The sequence below is a fragment of the Lissotriton vulgaris genome, unplaced genomic scaffold, assembly GCF_964263255.1.
Source record: "Lissotriton vulgaris unplaced genomic scaffold, aLisVul1.2 SCAFFOLD_8054, whole genome shotgun sequence".
In the NCBI taxonomy this organism is placed as follows: Eukaryota; Metazoa; Chordata; class Amphibia; order Caudata; family Salamandridae; genus Lissotriton; species Lissotriton vulgaris.
Genome location: NW_028252431.1, coordinates 21,680 through 42,588, shown reverse-complemented (window position 1 = coordinate 42,588; position 20,909 = coordinate 21,680).

Below are 20,909 nucleotides of genomic sequence, written 5' to 3'. Positions count from 1 at the left end.
TGACTCTCTCGAGTGGAGTTACCTCTGGGCGGTGTTGGCGAAGCTCGGTTTTGGCCCAGTGTTTGTGGGATGGGTGAAACTCTTGTATGCCGACCCGCTGGCTAACGTTGCTGTCAATGGCCGCATCTCGGCGTCCTTTGCCCTTCATAGAGGCACTAGACAGGGCTGCCCCTTGTCGCCCCTCTTGTTTGCGCTCGCTCTTGAGCCACTTGCGGCCCAGTTGCGTACGCACCCGGATCTACACGGCATAGGCTGGGCCCCTGATTACGAGGACAGAATCTCTCTCTATGCCGATGATATTCTGCTTTACCTCACCTCCCCCTGTAAGTCACTTATTGTGGCATGCGATGTACTTAGACTTTTTGGACGGTACTCCGGCCTTGTTATCAACTGGGCCAAGTCCTCCCTCTACGTACTGAAAGGGGACACGCCGCGCCTCCCTAGAGGCTGCAACATCCAGGTGGCCAGCCAGGGCTTTAAATACTTGGGGATTGACATCTCTGGTAATGCGAAGGCGCGATACGACCACAACTTGCTTCCCCCCCTTCTGCGCCTCCGGCGTGACGTGGAGGGCTGGCGCAAGCTTCCGCTTTCTTTACTCGGACGCGCGGCATTATTTAAGATGATGTCTTTACCCAGGTTCCTGTACGCCCTACAGAACACCCAAGATCCGGTCCCCGCTACTTCCGAGAGATTGAGGGCCTTCAACGTGCCTTACTCTGGGACGGCCGTCCCCGCGTTGCTATCACGAAGCTCACGCTTCCGTGGTACGACGGGGGTATAGCTCTACCGGATGTGCGCAGATATTACTGGGCCTCCCAATTGGCGGCTATCAATCATGGTTTCTATGGTCCGGAAAATAACCCTGGCTACGCAATGGATAGGTGGCTCTTGGGTGACGGCAATTACTACAGGGCTCTGTACTCGAGGTCTCTGGACAGGCGGATGTCAGGTCCAACGAAAACTGCGGTCCATATTTGGCGGTCAATTACCAAGGCGCAGGGCTGGCAAGGCAGGCTGACTAGGTTTACCCCACTGTATGACTCGGATATTTTGGGCAGGTTATGGCACACAAAGGGCTTTGACAAATGGGACCTCATAGGCATCTCCAGGGTTGAGGATATGATCTCGAGGGGTGAGATTAAGACCTTCCCGCAGCTGCGGTCTGAGTTCCAACTGGGCAGCTCGGAGTTCTTCCGGTATGCCCAGTTGCGGCACGCACTGCTTTCTGCCAGACCGGCTGAGGGGGCAATCCCAGAAAGCTCCCCGTTGGAGGACAGGGTACTGGATGGCCATATGCCTGACAGTGCCATCTCACTGTCGTATAAAAAACTCGTTAATGTTCGAACTGACCTCCTTCTGGGTGTACGTGAACAATGGATGCGAGATGGATTGGAGATCGATGATGAGGATTGGCAGAGTGCAGTCTCATCCCCTAAGGAGGTCGCCATTTCCTCTCGTCTCCGACTGGTGCAGCTCAAAATCCTGCACAGGGTATATGTGACTGGCCCCCGGCTTGTGCATATGGGCTATTCGACCGATGGGCTTTGTCGCCGCGGTTGTGGCGCATCGGCTACTTTTATGCACATTCTTTGGGAATGCCCCAACATAGCCTCCTACTGGAGACGTGTGCACCGAATTATGGACGAGGTGACTGGGGTGGTAGCGACTGCGGAGGCTAGGCGGTGTCTCCTCAACATTTGGGAACCGTCCGATCATAACGTGGCACAAACGCAGTGGGTGACCCTTGGTAACATGGTGGCCAAACGCGACATCGCGCAGAAGTGGGGGGCCTCGACGGCTCCCCTGGTGGTGCAATGGAAAGCCAACATGGATTGGTGTATGTTCAGGGAAAAGACGGTCTATGTTGCCAGGGGTAAGCCCAAAAAGTGGTTGAAAGTGTGGGGAGCCTGGAATGCTTACAGGGGAGATATTTGCTTGCCCCCGGAACCTGTTTCTTTGGAAGAACATCTGTCACCATAACCTGCGACGCCAACTGTGAAACGCTGTTATACTGAATCCTCTTTCCTCTTCTTTCCCCGCTTCTATCCTGATTCATTCCCCTGAATCCCGTGTTTGTGTGCCCGCTGCTCCCCCTGCCCCACTGCCAACACCTCGATGGGTTTTTCTATTCCATTGCCACTCTCATTGCGCCATCTGGCGCTCTCTTCTTTTTCTTGTTCTGTGTTCCTTTCATGACATAAAATAATAAAAACAACCTTCATTGTACTGTGACAATCGTCCTTGCACTATTGCTCTCCTGTTTCACTATGCTGCCTTGCCTCCGGGATGTTAGGCTGAATAGCTGTGTGCACTTTTCAAAATAAAGGTTTTAAAAAATTTTTAAAATAAAAAAAATGAATCAAGATGAAAATATTAATTCACGGTCATTTTTTATATGCTTGATTTTATGGCGTACAGCAGGTGGAGTCTTTTTGTGACAGCATGCAATCTTTGGATGTAAACCTGGGGAAAGAAACAGTTTTAAATTCTGCTCAATAGGTAAGTGGCTTTCTAAAGACCTGGCAGATACTTGCCTCACTGCAAAAACCAAGCCCAATGCTTGCTCTGACCCCTTGACTAGAGACTGTGAAGCAGTGCGACATTTAACCACCTTCCATATTTACAATTTAACAACAACACCATTGAACCACTCTGCATAATGTAAGCAGTACTTTCAAACCCAAAATACCCCATGTGTTTCTATTATTGCAGCATATTCAAAACCATAACCTACTGTTTACACAAATGATTTTACACGATACATAAACTCCACATGTAATAATTGTTATGTGAAATGCCTTGGAGGTGGAACTTATGGAGGTATTGGGATGGGAGGTCGCACACAACCCCCTAAACATCTTACTGGGCAACACTGACGGGTTGGATGGGTCTAGGGCAGACAAGTCATTCCTGCGTACAGCGTTAGTGGTGGCCAACCGTGACATACCAGCAGCATGGAAGAACCCTACCCCGCCCACTATGGCTAAATAGCACCGGGGAGTGGACTGGTGTGCCACGCAGGAGCTCCCGTTGTTCGAGGCCACGGGCTACCCCGCCAAACACCGTAAAGTCTGGGGGAAATGGCTAGGTATGCTGGACTGAACGCCAACTTCAGATCTGTGGGGCTAAATTGCGATGCCCTAGAGAGGGAGAGCAACTACACTCTACTTGTTGTACCTGTACTATATGCAGAAATCCACATGTTACAATGCTGCCTGACATGCTGTATTGTTTGTTTTTGATTTCTTCTTCTCTTCTTTGAAATCAATAAAAAATTGGTTATAAATAAAAGTGTTATGTGAACACTCACCTACCTAAAGTATAACAGGCAGCTGATAAACACACTGCAGCAATCATCATTAGTAAATTCGGAAAAGTGACTGAGTGAAATCTTCTAGATTTTACTCAGGCACTTTTCCGATGCGTTCCTGCGTCGGAACGCCCACATGAAACCTGACGCAGGTTTCATGTGGTGCAGGGTTTTGCAACGTGACGCATCTCCCTAGATACAATTGCGATTATTTATAGTGTTATGAAATAGTCAACATCGGTGCTTTTTTATTTTTTGTGAAATGACATCACGTGGAAAAAGTTGGAACGTTAAATTACTGAACCAATATATGGTTGCAGCTGTGGGGCTTCCCCATATTTACATGGGGGATATCCGTCGCAGCATGGTGCTAGCTTTATGCCGCCGCATGGTGCTAGCTTTATGCCGCCGAGGAGTGACAGAACCACAGCGCAAAAGTGGCGCAAGGGGCTTGTAAATCTGCCCCAAACTATGCTAAGGAAACTTAACACAAGAACTATCACTCACCCAGAAAAGCCGTGTACAACCTTTCAAATTCCAGCACTGGGAGGCCCATGGAGGATTGCAATGCGCTATACAAACATATTTAAATTGACTTTGTAGGCTTTTTAAGGCAGTATGAAAAGCGAAGCAACACATTGAACCTTAAAGTGACCGCAGCTGTGCTAGAATGATCCTATTACCAAGTCTAATGCATTTTTTTCAGCATTTTCAGGCAATCTGTAGTCTCTCAGCTTTATCTTCTCCTGGGTTTCAGCTGATTCCTCCATGCCTATCATGGGCCCCAGAACAAAGGGCGCAGTGGGTTTTAGATGAGGGACAAGATGGGGCAGATTTACAAGCCCCTTGCGCCTCTTTTACGCCACCATTGCGTCGCTTTTGTGACGCAGCGGCAGCGCATAGCCAGCTCCATGGTGCGGGGCACTTACAATGTGACGCATCTGGGAGATGCGTCACGTTGTAAAGCCCTGCGCCACATGTAGGTGTTCCTGCGTGGGGGTGTTCTGGCGCAGGAGCGCCTCCTAAAAGTGGCTCAATCACTTTTCAGGCCATGCTGCGTCAAAACCCTGCGCCTGCTTGAAGCAGGCGTAAGGTTTGACGCAGCATATTAGGGCTAGGGTACCCCGAGCCTTGCTGGAGCTGCGTCACACATCTGCCCATCCGTGCGCCACGGTGTGCCGCATTGTAAATGCAGCGCATCAGTGGTGGCGCACGGGTGGGCAGATGCTTCGCAACTCTTCTGGCGCATTCCTGATGATTAGCAGAGATGCACCAGAAGTAGTAAATCTGCCCCTACGTGTTACTACTAGGGCGTAATAGGAAATGAACGTGAGGATAGTTGAGATTGAGGTTTGTTTGCAGATAAAATTATTATTCACATAACAACCTGTCAGCAAAATGTTTATCTGTTGAAGATTGCTGGACATGCTAGTTCACAACTGCTTCTGAATAATAACTTTGGCCATTATGTGCAAGAATTTCAAATCCACCCTTTTAGTTCTCCCCAAACTATATGACAGATCTTCAAATGCTGACGGTGCAGGGAGTTGCACAGTATACAAGTGATGAGCAGTGTGGGCTAAGGGATGAAATGAGGGGGGGGGGGTCATTTGAAGGAGTTGAAAACTTAACACAAACATCATTTAAACAAGCATTGGAAATGCAATAGGTCTCGCATTAGAAAAGTTGGAGCTATTGGTCTTGTAAATGACAAATATTTTATTTATTTGTTTGTTTGTGAAATAGCTAAATTGATAGCTTTGTCATTTACAACGCCAATAGTTATAACTTTCGCGAATGTGACACCTATAGCATTTGGAATGCAACATGTTTTGTATTTACGTGACATAGATGGCAGCTGTGGTCGTTAGGCCACATTTCTAGAGAGCAGGAGAGTGCAGCAGGGGAGATAAACACAGCAATGCAATAGGTGTTGCATTAGGAAAGTTTGAGCTATTGGTATTGTAAAGGGCACTTTTTTATTTATGTGCTTGTTTTTAAAATAGCGTAATTAATTGCTTTGTTATTTACAATGCCAATAGTTTTATCTTTCGCAAATGTGACACCTATTGTAACACAATATGTGTTGTAGCACTGAGTGGTGTGAGGGTGAGTGGTGTGAGGGTGAAGGGTGTGAGGGTGAGGGGTGTGAGGGTGAGGGGTGTGAGGGTGAGGGGGGTGAGGGGGGTGAGGGTGAGGGTGAGGGTGAGGGGGGTGAGGGTGAGGGGGTGAGGGTGTGAGGGTGAGGGGTGTGAGGGTGAGGGGGGTGAGGGTGAGGGGGGTGCGGGTGAGGGGGGTGAGGGTGAGGGTGAGTGTGAGGGGGTGAGGGTGAGGGTGAGGGTGAGTGGGGTGAGGGTGAGGGGGGTGAGGGTGAGGGGGGTGAGGGTGAGGGGGGTGAGGGTGAGGGTGAGGGGAGGGAGGGTGAGGGAGGGTGAGGGGGTGAGGGAGTGTGAGGGAGAGTGAGGGTGAGGGTGAGCGGGTGTGAGAGGGTGAGTGAGGGGGTGTGTGAGAGGGTGATTGAGGGGGTGTGTGAGGGGGTGTGTGAGAGGGTGAGTGAGGGGGTGTGTGAGGGGTGTGTGAGAGGGTGTGTCAGAGGGTGTGTCAGAGGGTGAGGTTGTGTTAGGGTGAATGAGGGTGAATGAGGGGGGGTGAGGGCGGTGAGGGTGGGGTGTTGAGGGAGTGAGTGTGAGGGGGTGAGGGGTGAGGGTGAGGGGGTGAGGGTGAGGGGGTGAGTGTTAGGGGGTGACCATTAGGGTGTGTGAGTGTTAGGGGGTGTGAGGGTTAGGGGGTGTGAGTGTTAGGGTGTGTGAGGGTGAGTGTGATTGAGGGGGTGTGAGTTTTCGGGTGTGTGACGGTGCGTGAGTGTGAGTGTGTGTGAGGGTGAGTGAGGGTGTGCGAGGTGTTGTTACACAGAGGGTGTGTGACGGTGTGTGAGGGTGAGGGTGTGTGAGGGTGAGGGTGAGTCATTGGGAGTGAGGGGAGTGAGCGTGTGTGAGTGTGATGGGGTGTGAGGGTGAGGGGGTGTGAGTGTGTGTGAGGGTGAGGATGAGTGATGTTGTTTGCGTCTGAGAGTGTGTGAGGTGTAGTGAGTGTGAGAGTGTTGTGATGATTTTTAGGGGAGCGTGTGTGTGTGAGGGTAAGGTGTTTGAGGATGAGGGGGTGTGTGTGTGAGGGTGAGTGAGGGTCTGCGAGGTGTTGTTAAGCAGAGGGTGTGTGACGGTGTGTGAGGGTGAGGGTGTGTGAGGTTGAGTGTGAGTCATTGGGAGTGAGTGTGAGTGAGTGTGATTGAGGGGGTGTGAGGGTGTTGTTGTGAGTGTGAGGGGAGTGAGCGTGTGTGAGTGTGATGGGGTGTGAGGGTGAGGGGGTGTGAGTGTGTGTGAGGGTGAGGATGAGTGATGTTGTTTGCGTCTGAGAGTGTGTGAGGTGTAGTGAGTGTGAGAGTGTTGTGATGATTTTTAGGGGAGCGTGTGTGTGTGAGAGTAAGGTGTTTGAGGATGAGGGGGTGTGTGTGTGAGGGTGAGTGAGGGGGTGTGACATTTCGGGTGTGTGACGGTGTGTGAGTGTGAGTGTGCGTGAGGGTGATTGAGGGTGAGAGAGGTGTTGTTAGGCAGAGGGTGTGTGATGGTGTGTGAGCGTGAGGGTGTGTGAGGCTGAGTGTGAGGTATTGTGAGTGAGTGTGAGTGAGTGTGAGTGATGGGGTGTGAGGGTGATGGGGTGTGAGGGTGAGGGGGTGTGTGTGTGTGCGGGTGAGGGTGAGCGAGGGAGTGTAAGTGTGTGTGAGTTGTTGCGGCTGAGAGTTAGGGTGTGTGAGGGTGATGGTGTGAGGGTGATTGTGCGTGTGTGAGGGTGAGGGGATGAGGGTAAGGCTGTGTGAGGCTGAGGGGTGTTGATGGTGATAGAGTGTGAGGGGTGTGAGTGGGTGTGGCTGTCCGGTGTAGTGAGTGTGAGCTTGTTGTGAGGGGTGTTATTTTTTGAGGGGAGTGAGGGTGTGTGAGTGTGTGTGAGTGTGAGGGGGTGTGAGTGTGTGTGAGTGTGAGTAAGTGGGTGTGAGGCTGAAGGTGTGTGATGGTGTTTGAGGGAGATGTTGTGTCAGTGTTATTGAGGGTGTGTGAAGGAGTGTGATAGTTTTGGTGTGTGAGGGTGATGTTATGAGTGTGTGTATGTTAATATTAATTATTTAATATGTGTTGTGTAAAAAATAACGTGATAGATCTTCCCTTTGTAATTGTCCTGTCTTATGTGTATATTTGTATGTAATGTAACTGTGTATGTTTTGTACTAACTGTGTGGTGTTATGTGTGTTTTACGTGTTTGTGGAGTCCTGTATAATTTTTATTTTTTTTAAAAATGGCTGACGCAATGCGTCACCTTGACGTTGGCTACGTTAGCGGTCTAGTGTTTTTGTGTTGAGTGTTTACGTTTTTGACGTTTATTTCTAGCCAATCGGAGCGCGACGTTTTTGACGTTGCGTTCCGATTTGCTTACGTCAACGGTGGAATTCCCCAGAGTTCGAGAATGTTGGTGCGCGGAAGGCGTGTTCTTGTTCCTGTGCTGTTGCTGCATCATTTGACAGGTAAGAATGTATTCCAAATTAGTTTTTTATGTAATGTAATGTAGTATATATACTATGTTTAAGTTAAAGACTGAATAGGAGGGTGTTTTTATAACTTGAGAAAGGTATTTTTTTGGATCGTAATATTTCTAAATGTTTGTAATGTAATGTAAATTAAAGTTATGTTTTTAATTGTTGATATGTAATGCATATGTTTTCTTAAACTGTAATGTAATGTATTTTTTGCTGTTTTTGGTTATTTTACGTACAAGAGCTGTTATTAGAACTTTGAAGTGCTATTTATTTTTTAATATATTTATGTAAGTTGTGTTTGCATTTTTTTTTCTTGTGATGCTGAAGTAGCCGGATTATATGTTATTGACGTACTTGATGTATGAAAGGAAACTTTGTGTATTTGCTGACTTTATTATCCCTAGCAATGTATTAAGAGGATGTACAGTGATGTAATGTTTTTTTTTTGCGTTTTGTGAAAGAATAGTTTTATTTTGGTAATATGTTTCTTAGATGTAATTCGGTGTGAATAACTGCTATTGTTTTATGCGTACGGTTTTTTGTGTAACTTTTGACCATTGTCTTTAATCCGTCCCATTCTCCGGATGAATAGTGCTTGTTTATTGCCCCAATCAAAACTTGGCTGTTTCACTTTTGTCTTTGTACATCCTCGTCCTCGCTTCCTGGCACATATTTCTATTTGTTTTGTTGGAGTAATATTGGTGTAATATTGTACGAATGTTATTTGCTTTTTGGCCCGAAGCCTGATCAACACCCTTGCATGCTGTAGCTCACTTTTGGGAAGTATATTTTGTTTGTAACGTATCTGATGCACTACTCCGTAGACCCCCTTTTTTTTTGGTCCTAAAAGTTGTTTATGTTTATGAAAATGGCATAACATTCAACAATTTCCAGAGTGGTTGAATGATGCAGAGTGGGTGAATGATGCAGAGTGGGTGAATGATGCAGAGTGGGTGAATGACGCAGAGTGGGTGAATGATGCAGAGTGGGTGACTGAAGCAGAGTGGGTGACTGAAGCAGAGTGGGTGACTGAAGCAGAGTGGGTGACTGAAGCAGAGTGGGTGACTGCCGCTTGTGGATGTGTGTTGCAATAGGTTTTGCATTAGGAAAGTTTGAGCTATTGGTATTGTAAAGGACAGCTTTTTTATTTATGTGCTTGTTTTGAAAATAGCGAATTAATATGTTTGTTATTTACAATGCCAATAGTTTTATCTTTTGCTAATGTGACACCAATTGTAACATAATATGTGTTGTGAGGGTGAGTGAGGGTGAGGTGTTGAGGGTGAGTTGTTGAGGGTGAGTGAGGGTGATGAGTTGAGGGTGAGTGAGGGTGAGGTGTTGAGGGTGAGTGAGTAGGAGTGAGGATGAGTGAGGGTGAGGCGTTGAGGGGGAGGGGTGGAGGGTGAGGTGTTGAGGGTGAGTGAGGGTGAGGTGTTGATGGTGAGTGAGGATGAGTGAGAGTGAGTGTGAGTGAGGGGTTGAGGGTGAGGTTTTGAGGGGGAGTGAGGGTGAGGGTGAGTGAATGTGAGGGTGAGGTGGTGAGGGTGAGTGTGGGTGAGTGAGGGTGAGTGAGGGTGAGGGTAAGGTGTCGTGGGTGAGTGAGGGTAAGGTGTTGAGGGTGAGTGAGGGTGAGTGAGGGTGAGGTGTTGAGGGTGAGTGAGGGTGAGGGTGAGTGAGGGTGAGTGTTTGAGGGTGATTGTGGGTGATTGTGGGTGAGTGAGGGTGAGTGAGGGTGAGGAGTTGAGGGTGAGTGAGGGTGAGTGAGGGTGAGTGAGGGTGAGTGAGGGTGAGGGTGAGTGAGGGTGAGGGGTTGAGCGTGAGTGAGGGTGAGTGAGGGTGAGGTTGAGTCAAGGTGAGGTGTTGAGGGTGAGTGAGGGTGAGGTGTTGAGTGTGAGTGAGGGTGAGTGATGGTGAGGGTGAGTGAGGGAGGGTGAGTGATGGTGAGGGTGAGTGAGGGAGGGTGATTGAGGGTGAGGTGTTGAGGGTGAGTGAGGGTGAGGGTGAGTGAAGGTGAGGTGTTGAGGGTGAGGGGCTGAGGGTGGGTGAGGTGTTGAGGGTGAGTGAGGGTGATGGGTTGAGGGTGAGTGAGGGTGAGGTGTTGAGGGTGAGTGAGGGTGAGGGTGGGTGAGCATTAGTGAGTGAGGGTGAGTGAGTTGTTGAGGGTGATGTGTTGAGGGTGAGTGAGGTTGAGGGTGAGGGGATGATGGTGTATGGGTGACGGTGTGAGGGTGAGGGTGAGTGAGGGTGAGAGTGTGAGTGTTATTGAGAATGTGTGTGGGTGTGTGAGGATGTGTGAGAGTGTGTGAGGGTGGGGGTGTGTGAGGGTGGGGGCATGTGAGGGGGTGTGGTTGAGCAAAATAGGTTGTCTGGGAGCTACCCTTTTTATCAGGAAAAGGATTGGGTCAACAATAGCAAAAATTCAGAGTTCCTTCTCCTGGATTCACTATTTATCAAATCTTTAATTAGTCATGGGGTCTTCCCTAGAGAAGCAAGGGGGTTTGTAGTGTTACAGTAGTTACCAAATTTACACTGCAATGAAAATGGTGCCCACAGGTATCAGCAAAAACATGAAACAATAGTGTTGTTGTATAAAAATATTGATCAATTATTTATTTAAAAAACATAATGCAAACAATTTATAATAAGTCACAACATGTACAAAATTACAAATTTATTCTAGGTTTTTACAAACGCAAAAAACATTCATCATTTAAAAAAAAGATTATTATTAAAACATCATACTGTCAATTATACAATGGTTTTTGTTAAAAAAACCTGGGACATAGGAACGAAAAAGTGTCGACGCGGCATTTCGGTGCCTCTTTATTTTGCACCTTCTTCAAGGACTCGTTCACGATTCAGTTATTCTACTCTAAAAACATACAGTGATACATAATGTTAGGCCCATATTTTCGTACATTTGCACATAGAGATTTAATAACATTTCTAGACTTAGCTAATATTTGGTAACTATGAACATCAATACAAGCGCCCTGCGGTTTCTTAGCATTCATTTTGTTAAAAGAATGCCAGGGGTGGAATACATCCCTTGTGTTATGGGGGGTCTAATTGTTGTTATTTAGACACCTAGTGTTCCACTCCTTACAGGTATTCACTTTCAGGGTAGATATATCGCCTTAGTGGGTTCTTTGATTTTTTTAAATTTCAAACTGAACCCTTTAACTTACCCAGGTGCGAACATCCTGGTGATCTTTCTTGTATTTCAGATTGAACACGTTTCTTCTTGTGCTCGCTGTCTTTCCTTATCACTTATTTCTAAGAAAAATTGTATCGTAGGTCATGATCGATAACTGTGCTTGTTTTTTACTTTAACTGTTGTTTTTGCACTATAATAAACTTATTCCAAATTTTTTTTACCTTATGCAAGTGTCTTTGGTTGAGCGTCACTTGTTTTGGTAAAGATTAGGGACACGCTTCAGTCCTGTTAAGAGGATGTATTCTGGTTATACCATTGGTTATCTAGTGTATTTGATCTAACATTCAACATATTTTTGCAACTAAAACAGCATGTTACTGGCTGTCTAGAGGCTCTATTTAGTCTAAATTTAACGTGACATTTCTTACCGGTCCGCTTTACTCTTGGTCTTTTAAGAGTGATGGAGGACGCCTCTGGGAGCTACCTTCTGATAATTTCATCCACCATTAACTCTGTGAAATACATTTTGTTATATTTATTACTCTAGTGCCCTAACTTCTGTCACTCAATTCTACTTTGCAGGGGAAATTTATTACCTGTATGGTTAGAATGAATACATCTTAAGTTTATTTCTTTCTCCTTATAGCTTCTTCTTTGTGGGGCTTTTTTATCACATTAGCGGTCCACTCTATCAGGGAGAATCAGAAAATACTCACATTTAGTCAAGCATTGTTTTGCTATATTCTACTCGTAAGTTAACTGTCACTGTTATAAATTATTTTAGCTTAGTTCAACTCTTAGGGAGTACCTAAGTATAGCCATGTTGTTAGTAGTCAGAGGGGTCCTTTCTCACTTGCTCACCTGTCAAGGATAGCTGAACTGCACGGCGTCCTCCACCTTCCTGGGCTCGTTTGGAATGAATGATTGCTGTTCTAGACCCTCCTTTTTATACTACATCTTATTGGGTAATTACTTGCACCTGTGGTTAATCATTCCATCTGTTGTATTCGATGGATGTTTTTGGTTGGGCACACCGGTCGCCATCTTGTAGTGCCTTTTTTAGTTAATATACTTGTTACTGTTCCTTGTGATTGTGGGTCTCTCTATTTTTTTAAGTATCTATGAATGGGTTTCTTCTTGTCTCATATCAATTCCGTGTATTTACAGCATTAGACCATTTAAAACGGAGCGTTCTTGTGGACTTTTTTGAATTGTCTCTATTCGGTGTTAATTTTTATATAATACTCGCGTATTTTTGCTTTTGATAGTACCAGCGTATCTTTGTTTTTTGTTGTACCAGTGCTCACTTTCTTACTCAAAACACCTCTAATGCGCTCACGTTATTCGCCTGTGCCAGGATGTACAACCGGGCTCGGTTTCTTTGTATGGTGATCTCGGTCACAAAACGTGGCCGCCATCGTGTAATGTGCAATCTATTACCCTTATCATATCTCTTATTCCCTTTGCTTTGAAGGAAAAAGTTGTTCTGGGTGTTTTTATTTTAGTCTTTTTGTTGGCATACTGTTATCCCAGCTTCTCATTGTTTAACCCTTACGTGGCCCTGTGCTTTTGGCATTTATTTAGAACTAATTTAGTTGGTGTGTTTTGCATGGAGTTTATTTCTGAGCTCTGTGTCTAAGGGATTTTCACGATGTTATTTAGCGGTTGCATCTATTTTTGCTAGCCCTTTTAAAGTTGGGGCGCTTTATCGTTGTGTTGCACTCTTCCATATTCGATGCCTTAAGTATAGTTGTTTAAGCTGTTGTTTATATGGGTGCCATTTTGGATTGGGAAGGGGCTGCCTTTCACACTGGGTCGGGTGGAGATAGAGCCTGTTGTTTATAATGTCAATTTTCATTACTGCCCATTCATAAATCTATAATTAAGTTCATTTGAAATTTGACAATTCATCAATGTTGGCTAGAGTCATAACGCTATTTCCTCAATATTAGTTTGTTGTTTGGAGCTATTTACAAGTTATATGGTATTTTTCAGTGTTTTTCAAAGTATTGTCCATAGGGATATGTTTGTCTTCCCTTGAGGTGTGCATTAATGTGCAGCCAGGGGTATTTTGGCTATTTTTTCTTTCCTGTCTCGATGTCTGGAACATCTGCACATTTATCCTGCACTTTTTACTCCTGCAGATCTTTTACAAAACTCTCTCCCATTCTTCTCTATTATTTAATCCCGTTTTGTAACTGTTGAATTTGGACATAAAAAACTGTTCCCTTAATTTACGTTTCCTGGTCATATACTCCCCCTCTTCTGTTTGTGGTTATTGCTTCTAAAACACACCACCTAAGGTCCTCCACTTTGTGGTTCTGTTCTAGCCAGTGTGTCACTAGGGGGGCGGCCGTTTTCTTTGTACGAATTGCTGATCTGTGTTCATTAATCCTTGATCTAATTTCACGCTGTGTCTCACCAATGTATATTTTGGCACAGGGACATTTGATCAGATATACAACGTTTTGCGTTTTACAGTTGAATAAAGATCTATAAGTATGGGTTGTTTTACCACATTTGATGCTTGTTCCTGATATTATTAGGGTGCAGTTTTTGCAATTTCCGCAGGCTACATTACCAGTAGGTTTCGAGCTGTCTATGGTTCTAATCATATTTCTATTGTTTCTGTTGGGGTATGTATGTACAAGGCAGTTTCTTACTGTCCTGTTTCTCCTGAAAGCAAATATGGGTTTTGGCATCGGTACTTCTCCTGCCTCATTAATTAATTTCCAATTACTGTTAATACAATTTTTTATTTTGTTGGATATACAGGAGAAATTGGATACAAAGACAATGGGTTTGGTTGTTTTATCTTGGTTTACTTTCTGTTCGAAAAGACTCTCCCGATTATAATATTTTGCCCGCTTGTAGGCCTTTTTTACCATTGATTTAGGGTATCCTCTCTCTAAAAATGTGTTGACCATATTGCCTGCGTGTTTATCATATTCATTTTTAGTGGTGCAATTTCGTCTTATTCTTAAAAATTGCCCAAAGGGTATGTTGTTCTTTTGGGTCGCAGGGTGGTAGCTATTAAAATGGAGCATAGTGTTGCGGTCAGATGGTTTAGTGTATAACTCCACTGCAAGGGTGCCTTCCACATTTTTTATCGTTATATCGAGAAAATTGCACATCTCATTACTGTATGCGGAGGTGAACCTTAAGTTCTCGTCCCCTAAGTTAAGCCACGTGATGAACTCAGTTAAATATTCTTCACTGCCTTCCCAGATGAAAAATATATCGTCTATAAACCTAGACCATTGAGATATATTTTCGTAGAAGGGTGCTGATGTATTGAAGATGTGTTTTTGCTCAAAGTCTGCAACGTATAGGCATGCCAGGCTGGGGGCACAAGTAGCCCCCATACTGGTGCCCTTCGTTTGTTTATACATCATTTCTTTGCATAAAAAAATATTATTTTTCAGGATCAGTTCTAGGCAATCTATTATAAATATAGAGTGTTCTGATAGGTCTTCCCCATCTTGAGCTAACATTTTTTTAATTACCTTGATTGTATCGTCTTGTGGAATGTTAGTATACAGTGCTTCTATGTCAAGCGTAACTAACCATTGTGTATCTGAGTTAAATTCAATGCCCTCCACTTTCTTTATCATCTCGGTGGTGTCTTTTATGTATGCGGGTTGTTCAGTGACCATTGGTTGGATGAACTTATCCACATACTTGCTAAGAGGCTCTGTTAGTGAATTCAGGTTCGAGACTATTGGCCGCATTGGGGGGTCATTGATGTCTTTATGGACTTTTGGTAGTCCATATATTGCTGGAATTGTGGGTGTCTCGTTATGGAGGAAGTTGAATTCCTCCTGGTTGATGATTCTGTCTTCCTTTGCTGACAGAAGTACATTTTTAATTCGTTTTCCTAAATCTTGCCATTCTAGTGTATTGGATTTGACATAATGTTTTGGGTTGTCAAGGAGAAGATTCATTCTTCTATCGTAATCTGATGTTTCCAGTACCACTATACTCCCACCTTTATCTCCTGGCTTGATAGTGATTGTGCTATCATTTTCCAGATTTTTGAGGGCTTCTTTTTCTTTTACTGAGATGTTATATTGGGTCCAAATTTTTTGTTCAAATATCTCCTCTATATTTCTGCTAATGACTTTTTCAAATGTTTCCACATTTTTATTAACCATAGAGCTGGACGGCGTCCACACGGACTTGGGGCGTAGACCAGATTTATTCTCTGATGGTATTCTGTCCTTACCCTCAAAGTATTTATTAAGTCTAATTTTACGGACAAAATTCTGCACGTCCCTCTCAAGTGTAAATTTATCTGGTGGTCCTGCTATCGCAAAACCCAATCCCTTTTCTAAAATCTTTGTTTCTTCCCTATTTAGGATTCTCTTGGATAGGTTAATAATTGGTGCTCTGGTGTTTTTATTTAGTCCCAGGTTTTCTGGCTCCTGGTCTTCATATAAGGACGTTGTTGGCCCTGGTTCATCTGGTGGTATCCTCTCCCTCTCCCCCGTCCCCGGGGGTTCGGGTTTGGATTTTGACTGCGGTTTCCCTTTCGTCTGTCTAAAAAATCTAGACTCTCTCTATTCTGTTTTTGTTGACCTTCTTTATTTTGTTCTGTATGGTCTGCCGGTGTGAGTTCATTCTCTGATTCGCTGCTGGTGTATGACGTGTCAGAGAATGTTACTCCTTTTCTAAAATTTTGGCGTTTGTTAGTCTGCCAGTTGTTCTTACTCGGCCAGTCTTCTCTTGGTCTTTCAAAATAATCTTTCTGTAGATAGGGGTACACTAATTCAGGTTTGTATTGGTTGAGGTCTTTCCTAAACTTATTGCTTTTCTTATTAATTAGGTAGTCTTTATAACTATCCAGGTCTTTTTGGATTTCCTCTAGTTTTAATTTTGCGTCTTCTACTGTGGTGTTATCTTTTAGTTTTCTCTCCATTTCGTCAAGCTCTACCTTTTCTATAATCAGCGTAGCTTGTGCTGTCTCTATAATCAATAAGAGCCAGTCCCTACTGCATCTGTTCGCTATGAATGTCCAGGTCTCTACGAACTTTTCATTTTTTACAAATAGGCTGGGCCCATTTCTCACCTGTAAACCTTTAGGTATCATTCCTTTCTTACAGTATTGAATGAGGAAGTCCGAATGTAATTCGGTCCTAATTGTCTTTTTCTTGAGATTCCAAAGTTCTTTCCATTGCTCTGTATCGGAGTTGGTTATTGATATTGTGTTGGTATTTTTATCAGAGCTATTCACTAACTTATTAAATTGGTCTTCAGAGAAACTAAAGACTTTGAAAGTGTCCATTGTTAATTTAGGAACACCTGGGTGTCTTAATCACGCCTCCCACTCAGGGGAAAGAGAGAACAAAACTCCCCAGTTCAAGAACTGTGCATATAAACAAAATAGGTTGTCTGGGAGCTACCCTTTTTATCAGGAAAAGGATTGGGTCAACAATAGCAAAAGATTCAGAGTTCCTTCTCCTGGATTCACTATTTATCAAATCTTTAATTAGTCATGGGGTCTTCCCTAGAGAAGCAAGGGGGTTTGTAGTGTTACAGTAGTTACCAAATTTACACTGCAATGAAAATGGTGCCCACAGGTATCAGCAAAAACATGAAACAATAGTGTTGTTGTATAAAAATATTGATCAATTATTTATTTAAAAAACATAATGCAAACAATTTATAATAAGTCACAACATGTACAAAATTACAAATTTATTCTAGGTTTTTACAAACGCAAAAAACATTCATCATTTAAAAAAAAGATTATTATTAAAACATCATACTGTCAATTATACAATGGTTTTTGTTAAAAATTACTGGGACATAGGAACGAAAAAGTGTCGACGCGGCGTTTCGGTGCCTCTTTATTTTGCACCTTCTTCAAGGACTCGTTCACGATTCAGTTATTCTACTCTGAAAACATACAGTGATACATAATGTTAGGCCCATATTTTCGTACATTTGCACATAGAGATTTAATAACATTTCTAGACTTAGCTAATATTTGGTAACTATGAACATCAATACAAGCGCCCTGCGGTTTCTTAGCATTCATTTTGTTAAAAGAATGCCAGGGGTGGAATACATCCCTTGTGTTATGGGGGGTCTAATTGTTGTTATTTAGACACCTAGTGTTCTACTCCTTACAGGTTCTCACTTTCAGGGTAGATATATCGCCTTAGTGGGTTCTTTGATTTTTTTAAATTTCAAACTGAACCCTTTAACTTACCCAGGTGCGAACATCCTGGTGATCTTTCTTGTATTTCAGATTGAACACGTTTCTTCTTGTGCTCGCTGTCTTTCCTTATCACTTATTTCTAAGAAAAATTGTATCGTAGGTCATGATCGATAACTGTGCTTGTTTTTTACTTTAACTGTTGTTTTTGCACTATAATAAACTTATTCCAAAAATTTTTTACCTTATGCAAGTGTCTTTGGTTGAGCGTCACTTGTTTTGGTAAAGATTAGGGACACGCTTCAGTCCTGTTAAAGAGGATGTATTCTGGTTATACCACTGGTTATCTAGTATATTTGCTCTAACATTCAACATATTTTTGCAACTAAAACAGCATGTTACTGGCTGTCTAGAAAAGTGAAAATCCCTTAGACACAGAGCTCAGAAATAAACTCCATGCAAAACACACCAACTAAATTAGTTCTAAATAAATGCCAAAAGCACAGGGCCACGTAAGGGTTAAACAATGAGAAGCTGGGATAACAGTATGCCAACAAAAAGACTAAAATAAAAACACCCAGAACAACTTTTTCCTTCAAAGCAAAGGGAATAAGAGATATGATAAGGGTAATAGATTGCACATTACAAGATGGCGGCCACGTTTTGTGACCGAGATCACCATACAAAGAAACCGAGCCCGGTTGTACATCCTGGCACAGGCGAATAACGTGAGCGCATTAGAGGTGTTTTGAGTAAAAAAGTGAGCACTGGTACAACAAAAAACAAAGATACGCTGGTACTATCAAAAGCAAAAATACGCGAGTATTATATAAAAATTAACACCGAATAGAGACAATTCAAAAAAGTCCACAAGAACGCTCCGTTTTAAATGGTCTAATGCCGTAAATACACGGAATTGATATAAGACAAGAAGAAACCCATTCATAGATACTTAAAAAAATAGAGAGACCCACAATCACAAGGAACAGTAACAAGTATATTAACTAAAAAAGGCACTACAAGATGGCGACCGGTGTGCCCAACCAAAAACATCCATCGAATACAACAGATGGAATGATTAACCACAGGTGCAAGTAATTACCCAATAAGATGTAGTATAAAAAGGAGGGTCTAGAACAGCAATCATTCATTCCAAATGAGCCCAGGAAGGTGGAGGACGCCGTGCAGTTCAGCTATCCTTGACAGGTGAGCAAGTGAGAAAGGACCCCTCTGACTACTAACAACATGGCTATACTTAGGTACTCCCTAAGAGTTGAACTAAGCTAAACTAATTTATAACAGTGACAGTTAACTTAAGAGTAGAATATAGCAAAACAATGCTTGACTAAATGTGAGTATTTTCTGATTCTCCCTGATAGAGTGGACCGCTAATGTGATAAAAAAGCCCCACAAAGAAGAAGCTATAAGGAGAAAGAAATAAACTTAAGATGTATTCATTCTAACCATACAGGTAATAAATTTCCCCTGCAAAGTAGAATTGAGTGACAGAAGTTAGGGCACTAGAGTAATAAATATAACAAAATGTATTTCACAGAGTTAATGGTGGATGAAATTATCAGAAGGTAGCTCCCAGAGGCGTCCTCCATCACTCTTAAAAGACCAAGAGTAAAGCGGACCGGTAAGAAATGTCACGTTAAATTTAGACTAAATAGAGCCTCTAGACAGCCAGTAACATGCTGTTTTAGTTGCAAAAATATGTTGAATGTTAGAGCAAATACACTAGATAACCAGTGGTATAACCAGAATACATCCTCTTAACAGGACTGAAGCGTGTCCCTAATCTTTACCAAAACAAGTGACGCTCAACCAAAGACACTTGCATAAGGTAAAACATTTTTGGAATAAGTTTATTATAGTGCAAAAACAACAGTTAAAGTAAAAAACAAGCACAGTTATCGATCATGACCTACGATACAATTTTTCTTAGAAATAAGTGATAAGGAAAGACAGCGAGCACAAGAAGAAACGTGTTCAATCTGAAATACAAGAAAGATCACCAGGATGTTCGCACCTGGGTAAGTTAAAGGGTTCAGTTTGAAATTTAAAAAAATCAAAGAACCCACTAAGGCGATATATCTACCCTGAAAGTGAGAACCTGTAAGGAGTAGAACACTAGGTGTCTAAATAACAACAATTAGACCCCCCATAACACAAGGGATGTATTCCACCCCTGGCATTCTTTTAACAAAATGAATGCTAAGAAACCGCAGGGCGCTTGTATTGATGTTCATAGTTACCAAATATTAGCTAAGTCTAGAAATGTTATTAAATCTCTATGTTCAAATGTACGAAAATATGGGCCTAATATTATGTATCACTGTATGTTTTCAGAGTAGAATAACTGAATCGTGAACGAGTCCTTGAAGAAGGTGCAAAATAAAGAGGCACCGAAACGCCGCGTCGACACTTTTTCGTTCCTATGTCCCAGTAATTTTTAACAAAAACCATTGTATAATTGACAGTATGATGTTTTAATAATAATCTTTTTTTAAAATGATGAATGTTTTTTGCGTTTGTAAAAACCTAGAATAAATTTGTAATTTTGTACATGTTGTGACTTATTATAAATTGTTTGCATTATGTTTTTTAAATAAATAATTGATCAATATTTTTATACAACAACACTATTGTTTTTATGTTTTTGCTGATACCTGTGGGCACCATTTTCATTGCAGTGTAAATTTGGTAACTACTGTAACACTACAAACCCCCTTGCTTCTCTAGGGAAGACCCCATGACTAATTAAAGATTTGATAAATAGTGAATCCAGGAGAAGGAACTCTGAATTTTTGCTGCTGGTGTGTGGTTGAGGTCATGAGGGTGAGTGAGGGTGTGTGAGGGTGGATGTGTGTTGCAATACGTTTTGCATTAGGAAAGTTTGAGCTATTGGTATTGTAAAGGACATTTTTTTTTATGTGCTTGTTTTGAAAATAGCGAATTAATATGTTTGTTATTTACAATGCCAATAGTTTTATCTTTTGCCAATGTGACACCAATTGTAACATAATATGTGTTGTGAGGGTGAGTGAGGGTGAGGGTGAGGGGTTGAGGGTGAGTTGTTGAGGGTGAGTGAGGGTGATGGGTTGAGGGTGAGTGAGGGTGAGGTGTTGAGGGTGAGTGAGTAGGAGTGAGGATGAGTGAGGGTGAGGCGTTGAGGGGGAGGGGTGGAGGGTGAGGTGTTGAGGGTGAGGGTGAGTGAGGGTGGGGTGTTGAGGGTGAGTGAGGGTGAGGTGTTGAGTGTGACTGAGGGTGAGTGAGGGTGAGGGTGATTGCGGGTGATGTTTTGAGGGTGAGTGTGGGTGACTGAGGGTGAGGGGTTGAGGGTGAGTGAGGGTGAGTGAGGGTGAGGTTGAGTGAAGGTGAGGGTGAGGTGTTGAGGGTGAGTGAGGGTGAGGGTGAGGTGTTGAGGGTGAGTGAGGGTGAGTGATGGTGAGGGTGAGTGAGGGAGGGTGATTGAGGGTGAGGTGTTGAGGGTGAGTGAGGTTGAGGGTGAGTGAGGGTGAGGGGATGATGGTGTGAGGGTGACGGTGTGAGGGTGAGTGTGAGTGAGTGTGGGTGAGGGTGAGGGTGTGAGGCTTATTGAGAATGTGTGTGGGTGTGTGAGGATGTGTGAGAGTTTGTGAGGGCGGGTGTGTGTGAGGGTGGGGGTGTGTGAGGGTGGGGGCATGTTAGG